Raw genomic sequence first — 19,464 nt, 5'->3', positions numbered from 1 at the left:
GAAGGCTCAACAGCAATAAAGACACCGCGGACCTTCCTTCCATAGGGTGGTCCCACCTGGGTCCTACACCCAGGACTAGCTCCGAAGGTGCTCGAAAATGGCAGAGCAGAGTGTCTATGAAGACAGAGAGCCTGAGGTCCCAGGCCGGGCAGCCAGTCTCAAGCCGAGAGAGGCAGGGCCCGGGCCCACATGGCTTGTAGGTGGCTTGTAGGTGGCTTGTAGGTGGCTTGCTCCAGCAGTGGTGGGGGATGGATCTGAAGGAGGCTGGAGTGCAGACAAGATCCTTGCGAGGAATATGTTAATAGCCCAAACCAGGATGGCTGGAACTAGGAGGCCGCCCAGTGAGGTATTTCGGAAGGAGGGCGAGACCGCTGGGGCGGCGGTTGGGTGGTAGCGCCCTGGCCCGCAGGGCAACAGCAGGGGCGCGCCGGAGGGGCGAGGGGCGCGCAGGGCAAGCCAAGTGGAACCGTCCTGCGAGCAGCGGGATGGGCGCCCCGGGGCCCAAGACGGCAAGCTGGGACCGGGGGCGCCTCCTGGGGGCGGCTGCTGACCACTCACAGCAAATGAGTTGGTCCGAAGGGGGGCAGAGGAAGAGGAAAGTGAGCAGGTGTCTGCGGGACGACAAGGAGCGGGACCGCGGCGGACTGGGGGGCGGGGAGGGGGCGGGCACGCAGACGCCGCGCGGCCGCGGAGACCAGCCGGGGGGGGGGGGGGGTGCAGGCGGAGCCCGATGGCGCTCGGCGCGGGCAGGCGGGGTGGAGCGGGCACGGCCGACCCCGGCCGCGGACTCCCCGCGGCTCCCCGGGCTCCCCCGGCTGAAGCGGCCGAGGCCGGCTGGGCACGCCTCCTGCAGCCCGGGGCCGCCCGGGTCCCCCCGCCCCCCGCGGCCCCCGCGGCCCCCCGGGCTCCCCGCGTGCCCGGGCCGCGCCTCCCCGCGCCGCGCCTCCCCGCGCCGGGCCCGGCGACGTCACTGCGGCTCTGACGCGCGCTAATGGAGGCCCGGGCGCAGGCGGCGTGGCGCGGGTGTCCCCCGGGGAGGTCCCGGCGCTGCAGCCCGCGGCCGCGTCCTTGGCCCTCCTCCAGGGGAACCTCGATTTTCCCACCTCGGGAAGGCCGGCTGTGCTTCGGCTACTGACAAGGACGCGACCGCTTGGTAAAAGATTTGAACAATGCCCGGAAAGAAAGAGCCGGACCCGAGACAGAGCCTAGTAACAGCCGCCCGCTAGAGTTGTGCTCGCGTGCTCAGCGCTCTTAAGAACAATAATAACGACAACAGCCATAAGAGCCACCATTTATTGAGCGCTTACTCTGTGCCAGGCACTGTGTTAAGCGTTTTGCAGGCAACAACCCTCGGAGGTAAGTACCGTTATTCTCCCTATTTTAAGGAAGCCGGGGCACAGAGAGGTTAAGGAATTTGCCCCAGGCACACAGCTAGCTGATGTCAGTGCCAGAACTGCAACCCAGGCTGTTCTGATCCCATGTCATCCTCATGTCAACCCATAAGGTCGGGATCCATCTTAAAGATGAGGAAACTAAGGCACATGGAAATTTAAGTACCTTGCCCAAGGTCACCTAGCTGGAAAATGGATGAGGCAGAAAGCGAACCCAGGGCTCCTCTCTGTCCGCAGAACCCGCGGTCTTGGCCATAGGCGATGCCACTTCCAAACCACCTCCGACAGCCCCGCAGGCTTTGGCCCCGGGTCGCGAGAGGCGCAGCCCCTGCAGGGTTTAGGTGGGTTCCCGCGGCCTCCGATCCCCGGGGTGAATCGGACGTTTCGGAGCATCGTCTCTACTCAGCCCGCAGGCGTCTGGTGGGGGACGCGTCTCCCGGAATCCGGTCGGGACCCGGCCGCGCGGTTCTCGGAAGGGAAGGAGCGGGGGCGGCGGCAGCGGGAGGGGTCCCTGGTCCCACCTGCAGAGCGGCGGGGCCGGCGGCTTGCTCTGCGCGGCCGGCAGAGGGCGCCGTAGCACGCGCCTCGGGTCCCGTGGTCACCAGACCCCGGGGCCCGCAGCCTGGGCCTGCGGACGTTGGGACTCGGAACCGCCCAACTAGGGACCCCTCCGGCCTGGCGACTGGCACCTCTCCGGCCCCTCCTCTCAGCCCTGGGGCTGCTTGTCCTGACGACTCTCGCCCATTTTCTGTGGTCCTGCCATCCCACCGTAGGCCTTGCAGTCTTCCCCAGTCCCTGCAGCACTGATCTGGTCCATTCCATTCCATTAGGCTCAGGTGTTTTCAAAAGTCAGCCTTCCCTCCGTCTCCCCTTCTCATGGGCCCCTTGGTGATGTAAAATGGGGATAAATCATCGACTTGGAATAGATAACTAATTTTCTTCTCCAAAACAGGAGGAGGGGCTTGTGTAAGGAAGGAGCAGCCGATTGGGGAAAGGATCTATTTTTAATAGCCACAGTGTCTTAAGAGCTTGTTTCGTGCTGAGCCCTTTCTGTGTCTTGACTCCTTAATCCTCACTACAGCTCTGAGAGGAGTGCATCATTATTTCGACAGAGGAGACCACAAGACTGGTAAATGGCAATGTGGGCATCCACCAGGAGGATCTACCTGTAAAGCCACGTTCCCATCACCCGAATGCACCAGCTGATCCAACTGAACAGAAGAGGTAAGATACAAACCGAGCAAAAAGAAACCAAAATCTATTCTAAGAGTGCTTAGAAATACCACACGTGAATTAGGGGCTTCCCGTTGCTCTCTGAGCCCAGTTTGGGACTCAAATGTCTGAAAAAGAAACACAAAACCTAAAGGTGCAATGAGAGGAGAATAGGAATAAGGCTTTTAGCTTTTGCTTGAAGAGCATCCAGAGAGGCCCACTCACTTTCTATGACTGGGCTCTGAGGAAATAAAGGTGGTTCTAGGAAAATCTGAAAAATATGAGAGGGGAAAAAAAAATGCCTTCTGTGGTTTTTACTTTAACCAAGCCGCATTTTGCTATTTGTGTTTTATTTTTAAATTAACATAGCTCTCCCCACCCTTTAAATTGGCACATAAATAGCAAAAACAGAAGGAAGGCCAGCTACAAACTTCAAACTTGGTGGGTTTCTCAGGAAGGAGGCGCATGACTTGAAGTGGAAATGAGGATTGAATGAGGTGCTTTAAACATTTGAAAGACAGACTTTCCACAAGGAATTTAGATCATAAGCCCTTAGAACAGGAGCTTTGTCTGGATTTGGGCTCAGTATAGTGCCTAGCTGTCGGTGAATCGGTGAGTGCCCAAGAAATGTGGAAAACGAATCACACTTTTAATGTATGTCTGCATCATCTAACCATCTGGGCCACCACTTTGCTTATGGTTTTAGAGGATTTTCCTGTCCCCTGAGTCTTAGTCACACACCCTCCCACAGACCCCTTAGTTTCCCAGAATTTTGCTCTGGGAATTCAGTCAAGTTGAGGCAATTGTTATTGATGATGATGTCACTAGGCTTGGTTAAATAGAATGACTGCTCAGCTCTGGAATCACCAACTGGAGGAGTTTCCAAACAGGGAAACCGAGGCAGAAGGGACCTCGGGAGACTTGTCACTTCACCGTTCTGATTCTCTTGTCCTATGTCTTTGAACTAGAGGAACTCTCCTCTTGCCCAACACAAATGAGCCCTGGGCATCCCAGCTGCCTCTTGCAAAATTGTTGGACTTTTCTGACCTCACCTCTCTCTGCTCCTTCCCTCATTTTTTCAGGACATTCATTCTACAAACATGCATTGACAGCCCACTATATGTAAGTGCAGCTAGGAACCTAACATGAGCTCATGAGCTCACTTTCTCCCACCTGGCTTCTGACCTCATGGCCCATGACCTTATGGCTCCAACTTTCATGCCTGGAGAGGCGCCACAATGGTCAATGGCTTGCTTCTCCAGTTGGTGACTGTTGCTCAGACATATCCGACATTTTGGATGTGTCTCCCCTGGCAGGGCATGGCCTCCCCTGGCAGCTAGGGGAGACCATGCCCTGGGACCCCAGGATACCACCTTGGTGGCATCCATTTGGTAGAGACTTGGGCCCTGATATATATTCTCAGAAGCAGGGCCTGGAAATGCTCTCACACTTGCCTATACTCCTTCCTACCCTTTCCTAGTTGTCATATCTTCAGTTCATATGATCAGTGTTGACAACCTTATTAATAGCTTGGGCCATATTTATGAAGCATTGGTTACAACAACAACAAAATCCCACTAGTGCCACAAGGCCCACTGTTCAAAGGAAGATGTTGGCTCAAAAAAAACAGCAGTGACTGGCTGGGATAATGCTATGAGTCTTTCGGGTCATTTTGTTATTGAGCCTTGGGATCAAGTGATTCAAAATAATGAGAAGGAAAAACACTAGCCCTGTTTTAGCCTTCCAGATTATTCAGATGGAATAGATTTTCAACATCAACACACTGGTAAAGAAAGAATGCTTAAGGTATACATCGTCAGTTTTTGTCTTTTTGGAAAATCCATTAATACTCAATGACTTGGTCTTCACCCATTTCCCCCTCCCCCCCCAAAAAAAGAGTATTGAACCACACAGGATTCAGATGATGTCCCTGGAAATCCCTTTAGAGAGTAGATTCCAAATCATAATCATTCTTCTTGAATATCTCACCCCCTCCCCAAGACTGTCCCATCCCTGCTAGCTAGCCACAGCATCATTTTCTCTCCCCACGGGGAAGGCAGATGCCCAGAGACCAGAAGAATGAGGGAGAGTAGTGAGGAGAGCTCTTCCCTTACCTGAGCTGCAGAGCCACTTGAATCTAGAGAACTGTTACATTTGTGCTGTGTCTGTGTGAGTTCGTGGTTGTGCTTTTTCTGGCTGATGTCCCAGATCTCCATAACACCGGGGCCTGAGATACTTAAAAAAAAAAAAAAAAAAAAAAGCCTATCTATCTGTGACCTATCTGTGAAGGACGTGTGTCCGTCCACCCACCAAGAAGTTCTTGGTGGTCAGTGTCTGCATGTCCAGCAGCTGGGGTGAAGAGCTTTGGAACCACTGAACATTCCTGCTGGGATCTTTCCAAGCCCTTTTGGGAACCGGGAACAGCGCTTGTCTGGGGAAATTAGTTTTGCACTTTCACAGAGTGAGAAATTCCTCAGGGGCATTCTTGTACTTGGGAAGAGAAATCAAACCCGGCCCATTCCTTTAGAGCCCATGCCGTTAATAAAGCAGACCGGCTCCAATTCAGTGGGTCCCAGCCTGGGGCCCGAGGGGCGGGGGCGGACGCAGGGGAGTCCGGCGAATGTCACCTGCGGCTACGGCCCTCCCCCGGCTGGCGCAAGCCTGAGGTTTCGGGGGATCGTGTTGCCAGCGTGTAAACACCGTGAGTGACAGCCAACGCTCCCATTCGACCACAGAAGATCTCAAACCCTTCCTATCTTCCTAGAAACCCTGGCGGCCCGGCCCGGCTGCCTGCTGTCTGATGCAACAGTTTGCAACGCTCGGTTCTGGGAGCCGAGCCTGCCGCGGGGCGCTGGGCGCCCTGCTGACGCGCATGCGCGGGCTGCGGCCCCGCCGGGCCGGGCGGGGGAGAAGCTTTTCACCAGATGTGCCGGGGCCGGGGCCGGGATGGGAGGGGGCGGGGCGCGGGCGGGCGGGGAGACCTTTGGCAGCTCGCACGGGCGATCTGAGCTTAATTAAACTTCTCCCGAGGCATTGGCTGACTGATTGACCCAGTGATCCAAAAAAAATCAGAGAGGCCTGAATCGCCCTAAACGCGACCGGAGAGAGAAGTTGGGGAGTTGGCTTTCGGTTTCCAGGGCTGGGCCTTTGGAGTCGGCCGGCCTTCCCGGAGCCCCGCAAGCCACGAAGCTATCGAGACCTCTTTGGGCATCGGGGCCTCCCTTATCTGGGCCCTCCTGCCGATTTCTCAAAAAGGGAAGCACAGTGGGTACAGGGAGGGGGGGACCAGGGCAACGTTCGATGGTGTCTTGATCCGTATCTTCCTGCCTCACTTCTCCACCCATGTGCCTTAGAAGGTTTTACCAGCAGAAAGCATCACGGCTTATTTAACCACCAGTTTTTTTCAGCCATTCTGGTACTGGCTGCATGTTTTCCTCCATATCCACATTCCATCTGTATTGTATATTTTTAATTGACTTCTTTTATTAACTTTCCTTATTCTCTAAATTAACTTTAAATCGATTCTCTTTTTTTCTACATAGCCTCGCCCTGAGGAATAACATTAGCGAAACCACAGTTTGATGTGTCAGTCATCTATTTTAATACCCTTGAAAATAAATTCATAGCTATTCAAAAATTTTTTAAAACATGTGTACGTTAGCTAAGAATTTCTTGCCTACTGCATTTGGAGGAAAACTCTAGGGGTAATAGAAAATAATGTGGGTTGAGTGATTGCCAATGTCCCAGGCACTGAACTAAGCACTTGAAGTCTGCATCCTTATGACACCTTATTAGGTGGGTGTTCTTTCCATTTTACAAAGGGAAAGTGGGAGGCACAGAGAGGTGAAATAACTTGCCAGAGATCACAGAGCCAGGATGCAAATTCTTACTCGCCTCACTCTAGAGCCTGTACCGCTGGCCTATCCAAAAAAGCTCAGTTACTGCTGGAGATCACCCAGGTGGTTAGTATAGGCTGGATTTGAACCTAAGTCGGTCTGCTCCAGAACTGAACTGTTAACTGCTGTGTGGAACTCTTCCCTATTTCCTCAAATCTCACCTCATATAGCCTTTTTAAATGTCTGCCTCCTTTGGAATTTAAAAGGGGCTTCCAAGTTCTTTTTTCCTCACCCCCCTACATCTCCACACTCCTCCCCCTGGGTGGGACAGAGGTTCTGTTTCCACGGTTTCCTTCTCTCCTCTGAACTAAAGCAACCCATAAAATTTCTCATGATATCCATGAGAACCCCCACCTTAAAGATCCTATCCACTCTTCTCCACTGACCATAGAACTTCCACCCACCAGCATCATGAAACTACATTTCCCAGACTGCTAGTCTCACCTGGAAAGAGAGCAAAAATCCTATGTCAAACCATGTGGCTCCTATTTTGGGGTTGGAAAATCTGGTCACTAGCTTGGATAAAGATTGGTATGCCCATAGACTTAATTCTTCTGGCCCCAGGCAGACATGAATTTCCCAGGCCTCAGTGATGGGGGGAGGGGGGCAAGTTATTTCAGAAACAAAACCTTCAATTAGAGGCATAAATGAAGACTTGGAATAAGACTTCTAAAAGATGGCTGACCCCAGCCCAGGAGGTATATTTTCTTTCTTCAACTGCCCTTACCACCACCACCCCTTCCCTCTCTTCACTTCCTCTTCCTTCCCCTTCTTCCAGATTCTTCTTTTAATTGTACCATTGTGCCACTCCCTCCCCCCCCCCTCAACCCCCCATACCCACACCCACTCTTTAACTGTTTAGTATAAAATCCAGCCCACCAGACTGAGGTTTTCTTCGACCCAAATGTTATTTTCAGAAGGAGCCATTGAGGTTGGGGTGTAATTGCAGCGTTGGGCCTCTGCAAGCCAAGCTGAAAATAATCAGTGAGGCAGATGGGGTGGGAAGAGAGTGTGGTGGCCGCTTCCACCAAAGAGCGGGAGAAACCCAACGGAGTGAGTCAGAGAGGGGCGAGTGCCAGGCTGGTCTGCTGGGCTTACTGCTGGGAGTTCAGTTAAGGGGAAACTACCTAAGGTTTTGGGACCTTTGACTAAGGCCCGATCCAAGGTGGTTCCTGGCTGCACATCACAAGTCCATATTTCTTATGACAGCCGCTAAGCTGCTCTTGCTCTCATTCAGTTGGGCCATAGCAACCAGCAGGCCAGATGGGAACTTAACCATCCAGTTGGCTCACCAGTCTTTAGAGCAGGATTTCTCAGCATCAGCACTATTGGCATGTTGGGCTTCAGAAGTCTTAGTTGTGGGGGGTGGCTGCTGCATTATAGGATGTTGAGCAAGATCCCTGGTCTCTACCCTCTAGATGCCAGTAATACACACACACACACACACACACACAGCCATGACCATCAAAAGTGTCTCTAGACATGCCAAATGTCCTTGGGAGGCCAAAAAAGCCCCTGGTTGAGAACCATTGGTCTAGAGTGATCCAGGTCTATAACAGGATCACATTACCTGTCCCATGGTAGCCTCATTGCCTTACATCACATCTGAATGGACCCTGATAAAATCTATTGGCCAACTCCTATTTCCAATGATAGCTGTTGAATACTTCAAACCCAGCATGAGTGCCTATGGAGTGCCAGGCGCTAAACAAGGTGCTGAGAAGAAAGGGGCCAACATGGACATGTCTGTCTATGACAGACATGGCCCTTGTCTTCATGGATATGAGAGACTGAGGGAAGACAGACACATGAAGCAACCCTGAGCCAGAAGCATATAAAGAGAAGAAACTGGTACTATAAGAACATCAAAAAGGGTTTGTCACCTAGGTTGGAGATTCAAGAAGGGCCTTTGGAAGGAATGAGGAATTGGCCAGTTGGAGATTTGAGGGTGAGGAAATGTTTTGCAGAGTAGGAACAGTGTCCCCAGGGATCTCAAAGAAGCCTGTCATGAACCAGGTTTCAGACAGTGGGAAGTCATTCTCTCCTCTAACCCCCAAATTTGCTTCTCCTGTACTCCTCCAGATTTCTAGTACAAGCATTTAAACTTAGGATCATGTTTAACTATCTTGACCACCTCGCCTTGTTCCTGCCCAACCCCCTTGATCACCCAGCTACCAGGTCCTGTCAGTTCTATTACCAGAATCCCTGCAAACTGGCTCCTCATCTCCATTCCCAGCACCACAACCCCAATGCAGGCTCTCTTCATTACTCAGCCAAATTTGTGAAATAGCTTCCTAAGGAGTCATCCTCCAGTCTACCTCAGAGAAAGATGGAGACAAAGCCCACATCTCTGCTGGGTTAAAAAAAAAAAAAAAAAAAAAAAAAAAAAAAAACCCTGCATGGCTTCCAGAGGCCTGTCAGGCCTCTGCCTCCCGTGACTTTCATGACTTTTGGGTACTCTTCATTCACTGCAGCCAGCATACCTCCCACCCTCCCACTCTCCAGCCACACCAGACCCTTAGCCACATCCCATGCACCCCCACAGCTCTGCAATTTTGCTGTTCTCTTTGTCTGAATTATCCTTCTCCAACCAAATTCAGTTGGGGAATTCCCACCTATCCTTCAAGACCCAGACAAAATGAACTCATTATACTCTCCTATCCCTTCTCAGAAGCCTTCTCTTAATTCCTCCTTTTGTTTTCACTGGGATTTATATATAGCTGCTGGTTTACCATTTGTCTCGTTTGATCCATAGTTAATCTGTTTAAAGACATCCCCTCTGCCAGAGTCAGAGGGCCTCAAAGGCAGGTCACATAGTGTTCACTACCAGTTGATTACCCAACACTCATTCCCTTCCTAAAAGAAGCCAAAGAAATGCAAGGCTTTGGGCAGCCCCAGTGGCTCAGCAGTTTAGTGCTGCCTTCAGCCCAGGGCCTGATCCTGGAGACCCCGGATCGAGTCTCACGTCAGGCTCCCTTCATGGAGCCTGCTTCTCCCTCTGCCTGTTTCTCTCTCTGTCTCTCATGAATAAATAAAATCTTTAAAAAAAAAAAGAAAAAAGAAAAGAAATGCAAAGCATGGTGTATTATTTGGCTTACAAGCTAAGCTGCTATAACAAACAGATCGAAGGTACAGTGGCTTACGCAAGCCCATGTGCCTCAGTAGAAGCTGACCCCATGCCCAGCTCCAGGGGTTGGCCCACCACCTTTCTCAAGAATTGGTTCAAGAATTGGTTCAAGAACTCAGGCCTAAACTCATCAATGTGCAGTAGAGAATTTTCTGGTTCCCCAGTATCAACAGTCCCCTTCTTTCATAACAGAACAGAAGATTTGGGGAGATGGCTGCCTTATAAGAGCTACATTTCCCAGACCCCCTTGTAGCTTGATGTGACCTCGAGTTTAAGTTGTCCCCGACTGCCTGTGGGCAGAAATGATCTTACCGCTTCTAAGCCGTGTCCTCAAAAGGATTGTGCATGTGCTTCCCTGGCCCTTCCCCAGCCCTTCCCCCTGACTAAGAGATCAGAAAAATTAAAGCAGTCTCCCTGGACCTAGGGAGGACAGCAGAGCCCTTCTATCAGTCTTGGATGACTTTTCTCTGAACTCTTATAGGATGTGGAAGTGACATAAATTTCTCTTTTGCTTACTCTTCTGTATTTAGAGTCTTTGTTAAAGCAGCTGTTCCCTGCTCTGGAAAACACACAGCGCCTGGCTTCCCTGGGGCCTTGGGGCCTGGTTCAGGACTGGGCCTATGACCTAGTTAGGGCCAGTGAGACACGAGGCAAAGTTTGACTGGGGGTTCTGGGAAAGAAGTCTCTTGTTATGAAAGAGCATCATGGAGCGACCCTCTCTCTCTTCCTCTGGCATTGCTGGGCCCGGGACCATGACAGTCCTCTGGCTCACACCCTAAGTATGGGGCTTAACCTGAGGGGATTGCTGAGATGGTGGCAGGAGAATGGAGTCAGAGTTTCTGAACCGAGCACCTCCGAGCCCACCATAAGGTAAGATGTGACGGAAAACCAACCCAAGCTGCCTTAGACCACAGGACACTTTTCTATCACATCTCACCTTACTCCTCACTCCTCTTCCTGCCCCTGCTGGGTCTCACACAGGAGTCAATAAATACTTGTTGCATGAAGGCCCAGTTGTTCTTTTGCCCTCTTACCTATAATGATGACCTCACGGATAAGCTCTAAGCATTTATCTTTCTCTCTGCCCCAGCCTAAACACCTAAAGTAGTCACATGGACTTCATCTCTAGCAATTTCTTCTCAGAACACCCCCCCCCCCCAGCTACTTATACAGGAAGCTGAGGGTTCAGCTATAAAATGAGAGGGTTGGATTAGATACATACAGCACATTTTCCACCTCTAATGTCCCATGGCTCTGCCTGAGGCTTGTTCTGAAGAAGTCATCCTGTGCTCAGACCAAAGACCCGTCTAGCACTAACCGCGGACATTCGACTGAGAGGTCCCTCAGGCCCCCGCCCCAATTCCAGATGATTCCACAGGAGGCCCCTTCCAGCACTAACAGTCTAGAGTTCTGTTCAACATCTTTGCAAGCTCTGAAGGCCCACGGTACTATCATACTATGCTAAGCCCAGGAAGTTTTTGACTAGCTGCCAGACCTCCTGCCCCAAGCACAAAAGATAAAGGCCTAGGGAGGGCCTGGGCCGTCACAACGTTGTCCTTCCAGATGAGGCCAGAAAAACTGGCAGGCAGCAGGAAAGGGGGCCGTGCAATGCTCAGGCATTCAGGAGGTCCTGCAGCAAGGACACTTAGGTTCCTGTGCCCATTGCCCAACCCTCCAGACTGCCATTATTAGTGCTGCTCCAAATGGGAGTATAGGCCAGTTCCGGGCAAAACATTTCCTCTTTCCAGCCATGAGACCTCCATGAGACCAGGGAAAGAGCTGCTCCGTGACTCAGCCCCCTGGAATGTAGGAGAATTCCATCTCAAGGAAAATGACCAGTAATGGACCCTGGCAGCCAGGACCTTGAGGGTCCAGAGGTGCTTCCTCCGGAGTCTGCAGTGACTCCAAGCTTTCCTCCCCATGCTTTTTGAGGTTGCCGTTTATAGGATGCTCACTAAGAGCTAAGCCCTGTGCCCAGCGCTCTACCTGCTTTGGCTTATTTTACCTTCACAGCAGCTCTGCAGGTAGACATCGTTGCTGGTCCCATTTCATAGATAAGCAGATTGAGGCTTAGGGAGGTGAAATCACTTGCTTGGCATTCATAAGCCACAGAGCTAGATCTGACCTCAGGTTCTTAACCAGAGTGTTTGTTGGGAGGCTTTTGGCAGCGTCTTCTCTGGTCCTCTAAGTTGGGCAGGCAAGGGGGAAGGGCACGGTGAGACCTCAGCCCTGTGAGGTCAGTGCTGTTGAGGAAGAAGTCAGGACCAGCGAGAAGGGCAGGCAGTCAGTCACTGGAGTGAAGGGCAAGGCAGGCAGAGACCACCAGGCAGTCCCGGTCACATATAAGGAAGGTGACCGGCCGGCTCCACTGAACCCAGCCAGTCGTGAGCTGTGGGGGAGTCAAAGCCTATCCTGTAGCCAGGGCACCAGGGCATCCCTTGGGTGCCAGATTAGCTGACCATGAGCAGAACTGAGCAGCCCCCCACAGGACCCCATGGATCCCAAACTGGGAGCCCTGGCACCCAATGGGTCTGAGTCTGTAGAATGTCTTCCTGCCCAGCAGGATCCACTCTGCCACTCACGTCTTCCCAGCCTTCATACAGTCTCAGGTGGGCCACTTCCTCCCTGATGACCAGGTCACTTGACCCCTTTGGAGTTCGGTGTCCTCATCTGCATTGTGGGGACCTTGCACAACACAGTGCAGTGCCTGGCACAGGGCCAGAGGTCAGTAACCAGGAGCCGAGTTCATTGTCATGAAGAACAGCCTGGGCCGCACTAGAAGAATCAGTGACCTGTCTGTGAAGATCTTTGGAGAGCAGGGGCAGAAAAGATAAGGTCACACGGGGTGGGAGGGAGGGGGAGTCACATGGTCGTCAAATGGGGAAGCAGCAGGATTGGGGGTAGGGCATCCAGGGACACCTGCTGCTCTCCCTGCCGGAAGGACTGGCACCCGTTTCCCTGGCACTTCAGACTCAACCACAACCGCAATGCCTAAGAAGGGGATGGAGGAGGTTTGGGGCCTCCCCTGCCGCTCCAGAGGGAAGACTAGATGCCTAAATGGGTCTGGGGCGGGGAGGGGAGGCAAAGGGCCACGCAAGTATCAGATGTTGCCACTGGGTGTTTGCCATATGCCAGGCTCTATGCAAAACATCCGGACACTAACTGTGGACTCTCCAGCTCACCCCTCCAGCCGCAAGACAGGAGGTATGTGTCTGTTATCACCACCAACAAAAACATCCCCATTTGATGAAGGTATTGAGCCTCAGAAAGGTTAAGAAAGCTGCCAAAGGTCACAGAACCAGAATGTGGCAGAGCTAGAATTTCAATCAACTTTATCTGATAGAAGCCTCCAGCCTCCCCAGGATGATTGAATGTGTCTCACTGCCCATGGCTCTGGCATCGAGAGGGCACTGATCCTGGCATTTGAATCAAGGAAAGAGGAACCCCATGGAAATGGACGGTGTGCAGACCTGCCATGACCCAGCATGGGCCTCTGGGCCTGTTCCACCTTGGGGATGTGCGCCAGATGTTGGAGACAGGGGCAAGTCTGAAAAGGATGGTCCACTAGGAGGTTGCCTCTTCTGATGCTTGTATGAGTGCGGGCACACGTGTGTGTCTGTGTGTGTACATGCACCTACATGTACACAGGCATGTGTGGGCACACCAGCTAACCCCCATCTTGGCCCAGGAGAGAATGAGGAAGGACAGGTGAGGTGGGAAGGGTTGGATGGCTCCACAGTCATCTCCATCTCAGTTCCCCGGGCGGAGGCTCTAATATTTTCCTGGAAAGCTGGCCATGAGCCTGGAGGCCGTGGGTCTCCACAGAGTCAAAAAAGGACACTGGCAAAATCTTCTCCAAAATCGGTTCAGACTTTATCACCCTTTCTGAGCCTCCAAGCCAGAGGGTGGAGTCCTGCCAAGTGAGGACAGGCTGTCTCAGAGCACTTCCTCGCCAGATCCCGCCTTCTGAAAATCAACCTCCAAATGACCCCACGACTTTCTCCAGACTCCAAGCGATGCAGAATGGTTCACTCATAATCGCCCCATAATGGGACACAGCGTGGTGTGGTGTGAGGAGCATGAATCTTGGGCTCATCTGAATTCCAGCCTGGACATCAGTCCAGGAGCTGTGAGTCCTGGGGCAGGTGACCCAGTCCTTCTGAGCCTCTCTTTCTTCTCTTTCTTCTTCTGTAAGATGGTGGTAATAATTACCCATGGTAGATGAAGCCAGAGTGTGAGTGCTCCTGCCACTTCCCTTTTCTCCTTCTTCCTTCTGGACCTCCCTAACCTCCACTGACCACTTGACCACCTCGCTTCGGGCCCTCAGTTCCCAGAATCCTCCCAGCTGTGGCCCAGCTTCTGAGCTTCGCAGGAGACAGTGGTTTTGCCACCCTTTGCTTGTGGCCTGCCATGGGCCCGCTCCCCTGAGAGCAAAGGCCTCAGAGCACTGCCACCGGGACCCCACCCTCTTCGTAAACACCAGTTGGGCACCAACTGACCTCAGGAGGGAAGTGCTCAACTGGGACCCTCCTCTTCCAGCCCTGCCTGCTGCTAGATGTTCCAGGGGAAGTGCCAGGCCAATCTGGCACCCAGGGCGCCTCCATCCTGGAAATAGGCACTTGGAGCCAAACCCTGGGCTGAAGGTGGAAGGAAGTTAAGGTGCTTGAGTGTTGCTTCTCTCCTGCCCTCCCACAGCACCACCCTGGGCCATCCCAGACAGGGCAAGTGCTTTCCAATTTAAATGTGTTTTAATAATGATCCCAATAGACATCCATAAGAAGGGCTTTACCATCCCTCTTGGTTTCTTAAAAAGAAATTAAATATAATGAAATATTTATTTTAATTCCAGGCAGTGGTGATGTAACTGTGTATTTTATTATTCTTTGTAACAGCTTTTTCTGTATTGTTAAGATTGCTCGAAAAAAAAACATTTTGGGGGGCACCTGGGTGGCTCAGTTGGTTAAGCATCTGGCTTCGGCTCAGGTCATGATCTCCCTCTCTCTCTCTCTGCTGTTCTCCCTGCTTGTGCTCTCTCTCTCTCTCTCTCTCAAATAAATAAATAAAATGTTTTAAAAATAAATAAATAAAAATTAAAATAAAAACTTTTTTTAAGATTTTATTTTTAAGTAATCTCTACACCCAGCATGGGGCTCAAACTCACAACCCCAAGATCTATTGACTGAGCCAGCCAGGCACCCCTAAAGAAAAATATTTTGAAGTCGATAAGATTCATAGGATTTTTTAAAAGATTTTATTTATTTATCCATATGGATCCCCTTGGGATCCCACCATTTATACCATTGATTATTTTTTTCTTACCTGAAAAAGTACACTTTGTCATGGGAAAGTTAGAAAATACAGACAAGCAAACAAATGAACATATAAAATCCTTGCAGCCTCACCCTGCTGAAATAACCCTTGCTGACATTTTCATGTTTAACCATCCCGTCCACGTTTTTATGTACGTAGGTAAACGTATATAAACACACATTTTACAATAAAATTAGAATCCTATGATTCATGTTATTTTTAACTTACACTGTGCTGTTGACTTACCAATACATCTGACATTGATTAGGATTGTTTCAGCTACAAATGACAGAAAATCCAAAGGAACAGTGGCTTAAACATGTTAATTTCTCTCTTTAGGAAATGATGTCCTAAAGTAAGCAGCCCCGGCTGGTAAGCAGCCCTGTGACCATCAGGGACCCAGGCCCCTTCTACCTGGGGCTCCCCATCATCAGTGCATGCCTTCCAGTAGTGACCCAAGACGCCAATGGAAGAAGCAGCAAGAAAGAAGAAAGTCCTGCCTCCTCAAAGGACGCTTCCTGGAATTCACATGCATCACATCTGCTTGTACCGTACTAGCCAAAACAAAGTCCCATGGCCCCCAGAAGATAAGATTTATCTAAGTAGAGCTTTTATTACTATAGAGAAAGAACAGATATTGGGGGGATAACTGGCTTCTCTGCCGCATTTTACAAACGTCTTTCCAGAGCACATAGTTTTATATCCCTTTTGTTTTTCTCTTATTTTTTAGTGAATGTGTGGCCACATCATTAAATATTCTTCAACTTTTAATGGCTGCTCAATATTCCATGATAGCAGGTAGCATCACTGATAGATCCAATACCTTATTTGATGTGTGGGTGTTTTGCTCTGATAAATAAGACTCTTCAATGGCTAAAACTTGTCAGAGGAAGAGATCCCAACCTTTCCTCTCTACTTGGGGGCTGCCCTCCAAAGACATTTTGCTGAGGAGTCAGATTAGTATCTGCCTTGAGGGATCCCTGGGTGGCGCAGCGGTTTGGCGTCTGCCTTTGGCCCAGGGCGCGATCCTGGAGACCCGGGATCGAATCCCACATCAGGCTCCCGGTGCATGGAGCCTGCTTCTCCCTCTGCCTGTGTCTCTGCCTCTCTCTCTCTCTCTGTGACTATCATAAATAAATAAAAATTTAAAAAAAAAAAAAGTATCTGCCTTGAATGCTGGCTTAAGGTTCTGTGTTTGTTTCTGAAAAAAAAAAAAAGAAGAAGAAGCTTTTTGGCAACAGGAATACCCCTCCATTCCCCTTGCAGAGGAAGTCACAAGGGTAGGCACTTCTGCCTTAGGTGGGAGGAAGATGGGGTGAGGATGTGGGAGCTGCAGGTGCAGAGTCAGTGGGAGGACACCATGGACTCTACGGAGCCAGGAGAGGACCTGCTCCTGTAGAGGCTTAGGAGACTGGATGGGGCCCAATTCATTCTTCACTCAAGTTCAACCAGCACTTTCTGTGCCTCTTCTCAGGGTCATGCCCTGGACCAGTCCCTGGGGTTGTCTCAGAGTAGACATCGTCCCTGCTCTCCAGGAACCCAGTCAAGTCTAAACTCACCGATGTAGGAGTTCAGCCTGCCGTGTCACCTCAAATAAGAATCCTCAGGCCCACACCCAAATACCTGATGCCATGTTGGTGGGCCTAGAACCTGCATTTCTTTCCGTCTCCTGGAGTGACTGATGGGCATGCTCAGGAACCATTTTAGTGGAGGAACATCAGTCAAGGTGTTTAGAGGAATCCTTTTAAACCAGGCAGACCAGGAGTCTCCGTCTGCTCAGTATGTGGCTTGAACCTTGACTGAGCGTTAAGCTATAAGAGGACACCTGTCAGACACACCTGAACCCAAATAGCAGGTCCATCCTTCTGTATCTGAGTGATCTCAAGCAAATTATTTAAGCTCCCTAAGACTCAGTTTTCCCATTTGTAAAATAGGAAGAATTGAAGTCCTTCCCACGTGAAAAAATAAACATCAGCGCTTAGCAGAGTGTCTGGCACCCTATAAATGGTAGCTGTTGTTATTAAATTAATTAAAACTGGGCAGCCTGGGTGGCCCAGCAGTTTAGCGCTGCCTTCAGCACAGAGCATGATTCTGGAGATCTGGGATCGAGTCCCATGTCAGGTTCCCTGCATGGAGCCTGCTTCTGTCTCCACCTCTGTGTGTGTGTGTGTGTGTGTGTGTGTCATGAAAAAATAAAATCTTTTAAAAAATTAATTAAAACTGCTTCTATGTAAGTAACTACAGCGAGGAACTAGAGACAAGATATAGAAAGCACCTTATACGCTGCCTGACTCAGGGCGGTAGGCATTCAATACATTGGTATTATGGTTACTATCATCCTTACATTCATTTTAATTCTAGGCTTAGCACCTCTGCAAGCTGTACCCGCCACACAATATTATCCTCCCGATAGAAATCATGGATAAAGCCACGGACTCGTGGCTCGGAACTGTGGGCTTACTGTCCACCCCTAGTGCCTGCCCCAGCATGAAAGAGATTTTCTCAGAGCCTTCCAGAAAGATGTGCAAGCTGCAAGCAGGTCAGCGTGAGTGGGAACCTCAAGTCCCTACTTTCAACCTCCGGCTTTCTTGGGGAGCCTGGCAGAGCCCTGGGCCATTCGCCCAGCCCCAAGGATCAGGGAACCGTGCAGGCCCCGCGCTGCTGGGACGCCAGGAGGAAGAGGCGGTGTCGCTGTTGATAACTGCATTTTCGAGTGTTCCGTGGATGGCGCGGTTACCATGGTGATGCTGATGGCTGTGAGCGAAGCTGCAGCCTCTCTCGAGTTGTGAGTCAGGTTCAGCTTTATTTATTTAAAAAGAAAACCAACGCCCTGACCTGGGAAGGACAAAGCAACACGCAGGTAGAGGCCTGGGCGTCCACTGTGGGTGGGGGGTGTGATCCAGGGCACCCCTCGCAGGCCACCCGGCTCCTGACGTCAGTTGGCCCAGGCGGCTACCAAGGCCTGGAAAAGTCCACAGAGGTAAGTGGGGAGGCCGGCATTTCAAACTGGCCCAGGAGAGGAAGCACAAAGCAAAGCTGCACTGCCAGTCGGAAACCTCTTAATAGGAAGCAGATCGCATTTTGTCAGCTCTGGCCGGATGGCCAGACTCCTTCAGGGGACGCTGCCCCACCCCGCTGTGACAGTCTTCAGGGCCCAAGGAGATAGGCAAGTGAGGGCCGGGTCAGGCCCTGAGATGACTGGTGCTGGCTGGCCCATACCCGGTGTGTATACACCAGCAGTGCCCTCTGAGGGGTGAGAGGGGCAGGGTCCTGGAAAGGACAGCAAAAATCTTCTCCCTGGGGCAATGGGGCCCCTTTAACCAGAATTCCTGCAGGGGAAGAGGTAATCATAATAGCACCTACTCCCAGGGTGGCTCTGAGGATGAAATGCGATAATATTTGCAAATGTTTAACACAGAGCCAAGCTGGCACATAGTAAGCGCTGGATAACTGGGCTATTGTTAACTTTTGTTCAGGCCCTTATCTGAGCCCGGCTTGGGTAGAACAGCAACAGCCTCCTAACGTGCCACCGGCTGGTTCTAGTCTTACCTCCAATCTATAGTCCATACCACAGCAGAATGGTTTATTGATAATACATCCCAACCGTGCTATTTTTCTCCCCAAAAACCTGCCAGTGGCTCCATTTACCTTCAGGATGACTCTTAGAATTCCTTGGAGGGGGCCTAGGCCTTGAATGATCTAGCCCTTGGCTGCCCTCTCCAGCCCTATAGCTCACCACGCCCTGCCTGCCTTGATAAGTTTTGGCCATTACCCCAGTGTCAGCACTCTCCCCAGTGTGCCAGGCTGTCATTCCTCCAGGATCTTTGACGTGCTGTTCCCCTTGCCCAGAAAGTCCACACTAGCAAATGCCTGCTTACCCTCCAAGACCCACATCAAGAACCCCGTGTACCGTGAAATCTTCCTGTCTTCCCCTCAAACACGGAGCAGGCCACTTCCTCCTCGGCACCACCTCAGTACCCTCCATAAAGACATTTCTCACTTTACATTGCAATCCTTGTGACCCGTGCCTGTGACCTTTTCAGCTTCTTGAGGGCAGCACCAATTCTAAATAATGTCTGGGTGCCCAGAACATACCACAGTATCCTAACATTCACAAGGGAGGACTGTGAATGGATGAATGAATGAATGAATGAATGAAGACAAAAATCCCATTTATAGAAAAGGAAACAGGCCCAGATAGGAGGAGTGACTTGGTTTAAGTAGAATCCTGAAGCTCTATAATTCAGGACTTTCTGATTCTAGAGACCAGGGATGGACCATCCATCCATCCATCCATCCATCCATCCATTGCTTACTGAGCACCAATCATCCAGCAGGTACCGTGTTGCTCCCTACAAGGAGTAACCCTGGCCCTCAGGAGTCTGCAGACAGGTGGGATAGAATGACAGGTATTCAGACAATTCCCACACTTTTCGCTATGAGCTGGGGCAGAGGATGTAGAAGGAGCTATGGGAATTCCAGGAACCATTATATGGATGGACAGAAGGGAAAGCCTCTGTGTCTGTGT

General features: G+C 51.0%; 1 long non-coding RNA gene across 1 annotated transcript; it reads left to right on the top strand.

The window, feature by feature from the left end:
• The first annotated feature begins 971 nt into the window (after positions 1-971).
• Positions 972-16,029, top strand: LOC121501361. The gene is made up of 3 exons (XR_005990591.1): positions 972-1,356; positions 2,473-2,615; positions 15,276-16,029. It is a non-coding gene; the product is annotated as an uncharacterized LOC121501361 (long non-coding RNA).
• The last annotated feature ends 3,435 nt before the right edge of the window (positions 16,030-19,464 follow it).

The sequence above is a fragment of the Vulpes lagopus genome, chromosome 11 (assembly GCF_018345385.1).
Source record: "Vulpes lagopus strain Blue_001 chromosome 11, ASM1834538v1, whole genome shotgun sequence".
Lineage (NCBI taxonomy): Eukaryota > Metazoa > Chordata > Mammalia > Carnivora > Canidae > Vulpes > Vulpes lagopus.
The sequence above is the reverse complement of the archived record's forward strand: the minus strand, read 5'-3'. Positions and strand labels throughout refer to the sequence as shown.